General features: G+C 40.4%; 1 long non-coding RNA gene across 1 annotated transcript in view; it reads left to right on the forward strand.

Annotated features, from left to right (window-relative positions):
* Positions 1-2476: 2476 nt before the first annotated feature.
* LOC143694222 (uncharacterized) overlaps positions 2477-7233 on the forward strand; it is a 50614-nt gene continuing 45857 nt past the window's right edge. Inside the window, exon 1 of the long non-coding RNA XR_013182575.1 lies at positions 2477-2613. This is a non-coding gene — a long non-coding RNA (uncharacterized LOC143694222). The remainder of the gene's footprint in view (positions 2614-7233) is intronic.

Below are 7233 nucleotides of genomic sequence, written 5' to 3' on the forward strand. Positions count from 1 at the left end.
AAGCAGGCTAACCCAGAAGTTGCAATTTTGATTAAAGTAGAAGACAACAAATGAATTTGTTACTGAACTAGCAACTTTTCAAACACTAAATCCCACAAGTCATTAAACAAAAATCCTTAAGAATATTAAACAGCTGGTAAAGGCAATTATTTTTAACAAACCCACAAGACAAAATTTCCCAATCACCTCAAACTGCTGCTTTGTGTAACCCACTAAGGCTGGTTTTAACAGGCAGCCTTCCAGTAGGGAGAGCCCCAGAGAATGAGCATAAAAGATTCAGGTGTGGTAGTTGCAGGTTTTTTTTCCAAATGGAGACTTGGTGAGCCTGATTAGTTTGGGTTCCAGCTCAGCTGTGGCTCATGGTCACAGCTTGGCCCAGGTTTTGGAGGTGCAAGTAATAAAAGCTGTGTAGGATATTTTGGGGGACTTGATGTGTAGAGTCTGTTAGCTGCATGTAGTATTGCACACCTTGTATCAGGCTGAGAACTTTATTTTAAGCAGGGACTTCTTTGCCATCTGTGCTGTGGTGATGTGCCTCTGGGTGAGAAGCCAAAGCAATGGATCCTGCTGGAAGCCCTGGTACCCAACAGTGCTTCTGGGAGGGGCATCTGACAGAGGAAACTGTTGGTAAAAGTAAACCCAGGGTGCCCACAACTGGGGCTCTAGAAAAGCTGTGCTAGACCAACTTGTGGGGTTTTAAAGGAACTGGTGCTTCCCATTTCAGTGGAGAGGTTGGAGTGTCTGCATCAGAGATAAGCCCGTGCCTGAATTCAAAATCAATATTGTGACCAATAAATCACAACCAACATACACACAAAATCTGGCCTCCACCACATACTTGAGATAAGCTTACAAGAGGAGGCACAGGGTGAATTTTGTTCTGCCTGTCCTTGGCCCTACCTCAGCAGCAATGTCTGAGTAGAGCATTCCTGGCCCATCACTACTGCACACATCATTTCCCCTTGTAGCAAGATAAAATGTTTCAGAAAAAGGATGTGACATCAAATGCCACAAGACAAACAGGTTTCACAGCCAGCTTGGATTCTGGCTTCTGCATCCCACGCTGGCAGCCTCTGCCTCACTCCCAGGTGCTGCATGGGCATGAGGACAGCAGCATGGAGCTGTCTGGGGGAGTACAACAGGGCTTGTGCTCCTAACTCTCCTGGTTTGTCAAGGGAGCAAGGGAAGGAAGTCATGGCCTGAAGACTCTTTCTGTGGACCATTTCTGATGGGGGAGCAGGCTCACACACAGCACTCTTGCAGATGTCTAGCAAGGAATGTCTAGCAACCTTTGCAGCACTGTCATTGTTTAAGAAAAGGAACGTTAAAATATTTGTTTTACAAAATGTTCTGTGGCAGTCTGGAGAATATGAGCTGATGTTGTGGCACTCTAGTCCTTTATTTGTGTTGTTAACATTTCCTCATACGCCTGACTGAGGATGTAAAGGAGGACAAAGATCTGTGCTTCTCCAGGAATCTGAGTTCAGAGCTTTCCAGTCCCTCTGAGACTGTTTCAGAAGGCGATAGCTGACATAGGCTGGTAAACTGTGGCAGTGAAACCTGTCCCTACTGGCAGCTTCTTAAACTTCCAAGGGGTTTTTCCAAGCTGCAAAATAAAACTGTAAAACCAGGAAGAACAGAGCTGTTATAAACAAGTTGGGAAAATCTCAAGCAGTCTAGTTTTCCTTGGGACAAAGGAGCTACCATAATCCAATTCTGCTGTTCAGGGTTTGCAGAGAAAAGGAAAAAGGTGCCAAAGCTCCTTTGGGACAAAGTCCTTGAGTGGATTTGCCGTGTCACTGTCCCACTGTGCTGCACGGGACTGATGTGAAAGGTGGCTTGGCAGAGCAGCAGAGCTGACCAGATCCTCAGCAGCAGAACCAGTTCCAGCAGACCAGGGTCTCAGAAAGAACATGGGATTAGGAGCACCTGGAGGAGGACAGGGTCAGGAAAATTGCTAGAGGCTCTGTTGGGGCAGTAGTCTTGGCTCCTGTGAATCTTCTATGTTTTTACTTTTCCTTTCCTCAATTTTTTTCTCCAGTTAAACAAAGTCTGTTTAACTCTGCATGTCCCACTCTGCTTGATAGTGGAGCTGGATGGTTCAGAACCCAAATAGTTCAGGATGCTCAGGATAATATTTGATGAATATTCCCTTGCTTCCTGTGTTGTGGTCTACCCTGCAGTAGTTTTAGCAGCTGTTCATGCATTTCTAAATGTGGTGAGATCTGGAAACAAACCCAGGTGTTTTGAGCGACAGGATGGCTGTTTTCCTGAACTCACTCCCGCCTGACCCCGGCAGTGCCCCAGGGCTGCTGCATGGAGGAGCGGGCAGGGCTGAGCCTGCCGGGCACAGGAGGGGCTGCAGGTGGCATTGTCGCTGTCTGTCGAGAGGTGGCCTTCCTGTGCCAGCTTTGTGTGGAACGGAGAGCGACTCTGCCTTGGAAGTGTTTCAGTGGTTTGGGAATGGAACCTGGCCCTTGTGGCTGCCGGGCAGCGGTGTCAGAGCGATTGCACAGAAAACTGAATCGCTCGATGGAAACGGCTCCTGGGATGGTTCCGTTCCTCCCATCACTGAGTGAGGCAGCAACACCTGCAGTAAAACCAGAACAGAAGGTATTTGAGAGTGCAAAAGTCCGGATTTCCTCTTTAATTTGCTGCTCCATAGTAGTGATGGGTGATGTTTTGCCCATGTTACCTTCTTTGATCTGTTCTGAGTAAATTGCTGCTGCCTGCTGAATCATGAGTATAAATTTCTTTTTTATGCCTGTAACCCTAATTTTTTCCTTCTAACTCTTTATTTGATTTAACTTGTTGAACTGTTATTGAATTTGTACTATGTAAACATCTATCTATGGGAGTCAAATCTGACAGAAGAGAAATCAATTAGGATAGGAAAACCCCCCATACTTGAAGAAGTCTTGAAGGACACTCAACAATATTTAATATCCATTGTGGGCAGAGAAGCTTCTATAAGGTGACTGTTCCCTGACATTGGAAGTGTATTTACTATTAAATCATAATTGGAATATGAGATTGTGTTTTATTTTCCAGATCTGTTAAAATGTAGAAAGGTTTTATTTATACTGCAGGTCAGAAAGGTGTAATAGTAGGTCACATATTTGGTACATTTATGTCTTGAAAAGAGTAGATAGCAATTATATTTTAAACACGTTTCTTCCAAATATTATATTGAAGCCAAACAGTACTATGCTAGGTTCATCTGCATTCACAAAAGGACTGTATGTTTACTTGAAGATTTGAATTTGCATGGCATATATCCTATGTAGCCTTATAGAAGAAATATTTCCATTTTAGAATTCAACTTTTGTAACCTTTGGCAACATGTAGTATCAATGGCTCTTTGTTGCTTAAAAAAAGTGAAACTGTAAGCTATCCACAAGGATATGCAGGGCATTGCTATAGCAACACAGCCTCCCTTCCAGCACTAAGAGAAAAGTCATGAATAAAAGATGGGGTTCTAAAGACAACAAAATAGAAAAGGTTGTTTCAACCCTTCTAATACCTGACATTTGCGGTTATTTTGTTAAATGCAAACCAAAAAAATGTTAGGAAAGGACATGTCATTGTTGAAAGTATGCATTTCTATATTGGGAATGTCACCAAGCAGATATACACTTTTTGCATTTATCAGCTTAGAGAAAGGAGCAGAAAGCATGAAGCTGACAGCATGCAATTTCTTAAAATTTACATAAAAAAATAAACATCTTAAATATCTATCTGACTTGAAAAACAGTGTTTGCTTTCTATCTGAATTAGCATAACGAAAATATAATGTTGGAAAAACACCACCATTTTCTGGTGCATACTTGAGGTTTTTAAAAAATTGAAATGGAAATTGTACTTCAGAAAAGGAAAGATTTCCAGCCTCAACAAATTTGTATTTTCCTTGAGTTGAATAGAGATTATAATGAAAGTGAAGCTCAATCTCATTTTCCTCTGTGCCCTACTTCACTTTCTGGCCTTTAGTATTTTTCATGCAAATTATTAAAGAATTAACTCTGAGGCATAAGGACAGCTGTATGGTTTGAAAGGGTCTTTTTAAAAATGCATATTATTTGTTACTGCATTTCAATTCAGATTAAATCCAAAAAGAACAACAAGACTGTTTCCTGGCTATGGTCTTGTTTACTAAAAGATTCTTATTAAAAAATACCATTTCTTTAGAAAAAGAATAATAATCTTGTTTTATTTACTCTTTGGAGTAATCTGCAGTGTATATCTGCACCAGCACTTTTCCTAGTTGAAATGATACCACAGTGAGAGATGACTGTTGGTTATGCTGGCTAATTTTCACAGAGTGACTGTAAATGTGATGGAGGGAGCAATGTGATCCAGGAGTGTTAAAACCCCCTCACCTGTCAGTCCCACATCTTGGCTTCAAAGCTGGGAAACTCACTTCCTGCAATGCATAAGTTTAGTTTGCTTTGGGGATACATTTTGTCTATAATTACATCTTTCCATTGAACAATACAAGTATGAAGAAAGATACAGAATAACATTGTTCCTCAGCACTAGAAAACCCAACTAATAGTTTTTTGTTTTGTTTTTTCTCCCCATTCCAATCAAGCTACTTTTCTGCACTTTGATATCGAGCAAACGAATGAAATATCATCCCAGATGATCCTGAGAAGTGCTTTAAGCAATTTTATAGCATTTTAATATGGCATTAATGGTCCTTGGGCTTGTAAAAATAAAAGCTTGTGCAGGGAGATGGTGAGATAAGTTCCCCTTTGCATCCCTTCTGCTGCAGAGCTGCTGGTTGTTTCCTTTCTTCAAATCCTCTTTGTTCTGCTTGGTGGTTTTGTGGTGTGTCACATGTTGCATTGAAAGCCTTGCCTTGGCAAGACTTGTGGCTCTTTCACAGCCCTAGACACAGGAGCAAAACTCAGTTCTCTGTGTTCCTTCAGAATTCTGATTTCATGCAAGAGACCTGCTATAACACAAACTGGAATGAAAAAAAGAGATATATCTGCATTTAACAATTCTGGAAATATTCAGCCAATAAATTTATTTCCATTTGGATATTTCAGGACATTTTCTTTAATCACAAAACTTGTAAAAGGTGTGTTTTCCCAAAGAAATATCTCACCATCTATCAAAGATAGCCTTCACCTACATTATTGAAGTTTTTCTGAAGGAAAAGAGGCACCTGCCTCAAAACTCTGGCAATTTTGCTATGTGACAGTGTTACCTTGGGAGGTGAAGGAAAGGCAAAATATCACTGACAGGACACTAACAGGGAAGCAGGGGGAGGGGGATTAAAATCTGCCATTGTTAGCATGCTATTATTCTGATCAGCAAAATTGTGCAGTGCCACTGTCACAAACAGTTACCAACATGATCCCATGGCAGTTGTTAAGGGTATTTTAATACTCTGTCCAGTGCAATTTCATAATGATTCCTTTCTCCAGCCCTTCTGGTGACCAGGCATGCTCAGACCAAGAGCAAGTACTTAATGTTCTCTTTGAGCAAGCCTGTAGTTACCTAATCCCACCATGCCATGTTAGAACTCTCTGATTTTTGGACAGCCCAAAGAGACTTCCTTGCTAAAAATGTCAAAATTAGCCTACTTAGACTATGGTGTTGAGATTTATTTTTGCTTTGAGCAGTTGTCTGTCTAATGTACCTTAAAAATGATCTGTTAGTTTATTTTTTTCTCTGGAGATAAGGAGAATGTTTTTGTTTTGATCCTCTATTTCTTATTTTAACTACAGCTTAAGTTGCCCATGCCAGTTTTGTAACTTGTTATAAAAGAGATACATATTTTTCGACTGCTGTTCTCCTTTTTTCTGGTGTGTCTGTCAATACAAGGTCTCTTTATCACTGAGAATGGTCACTGCTCTGATCCCACTGTCTGTGTACATGAACAGTGTGAAAAGACAAGACAAACTACATGTAAGCATTGAAGTGGACTAGCAGATCCTTTTTCATATTAGCAGTTGCTGCACATATTACTTTTGCAACTCTCTGTGGGAAAAATGATTTACATTCATCAAACCATTTCTCACTGCTACTGAGCAAGGCAGTTCTAATACACGTTCCAACAGTGCCTCAGCTCATGGATTCCTCTCGTAGTTTTCAGTTTGTTGTTGAAAGCCTTTATAAGATGTGATGTGGGTTACCTCTGCCTTGCCTGTCATGCTCACTCATTTAGCACTGAGCCTCTCTTCACATGATGGTGTGGAGCAGCTGCTTCCTCCTCTGGGTACAGGACTCTGTGTGTCCTGGCTCCCTTGACTAGGGCAACTTTCCTCCTGCCTCCTGTTGGACTTGCAGGTACACCACTGCTTTCTTGTCTGCTGGGATACAAAAAGCACACAGCCATCTAAGTCTACTTGCATCCAGGTAATAAAGAGCACAAGAAACTAACAAAAGATTTTTCAGAAACATTTTATTAGTGTACTGGAAATCATGTTGCCACATTCCATAGTAGCTTCTGCTTTCAAGACCTCATAATTTTTGTTTCAAACATGAAACTCAAAATAAATCCAGAATTAAAGTCTCTGTGGGAAACATGATGTACTTTTCTTTTTAGTGCTAGACTTAATCTGAACAGAGGTTGGTTATTGCTTCTTTGACATGGTATGTGGCTTCATGTGAAGAGTCTCTAGACAGAAAACATGCCATAGCAAGTAGCAGAGCAGCCAAAACCCCTGCAACTCAAAACTGAAAATAGACTACATTTGAAATATGGCTAGGTGGAACAATGAGGCATAACTTGAAATGTGGCAAATATGTACAGGTGCCTTATGCAAAGGTAAATATGTGTGGGTTTTCTGCTGCATCAGGACAATTCTTTACCAATGGTATTCCAAAATAACTGAAAAAAACCCCATTATATCAACACAGAGGAAAACAAAACTATTTTGACAACATAACAAAAACCCTAAAAAGAAACATACTGTGATTATTTAACCAATTAGTAAAGAATTTTATTTATGGGTGCATAAATAACAAGTAACAAAGGCCATGCAGTGCATAGTATTGCTGTAACTCCTAATGGCACGGATATTTCAGTCTAAAAAAAAAATCAAAAAGAGAATCAGTGACAATCCAACACTTCAACCAAGATATAGGCAAAATAAAGAATTCTATTCAAGGAGTTTATCCACCTCTTTATTGCCCAAGAGGCTAACAACCAATCTTGTTATGGCATTTACTGTTTAAGTTATGACTTTGATGTTTGTGAAGGTTGCAAATCTATTAACATAA

The sequence above is a fragment of the Agelaius phoeniceus genome, chromosome 6, assembly GCF_051311805.1.
Source record: "Agelaius phoeniceus isolate bAgePho1 chromosome 6, bAgePho1.hap1, whole genome shotgun sequence".
Classification (NCBI taxonomy): Eukaryota; Metazoa; Chordata; class Aves; order Passeriformes; family Icteridae; genus Agelaius; species Agelaius phoeniceus.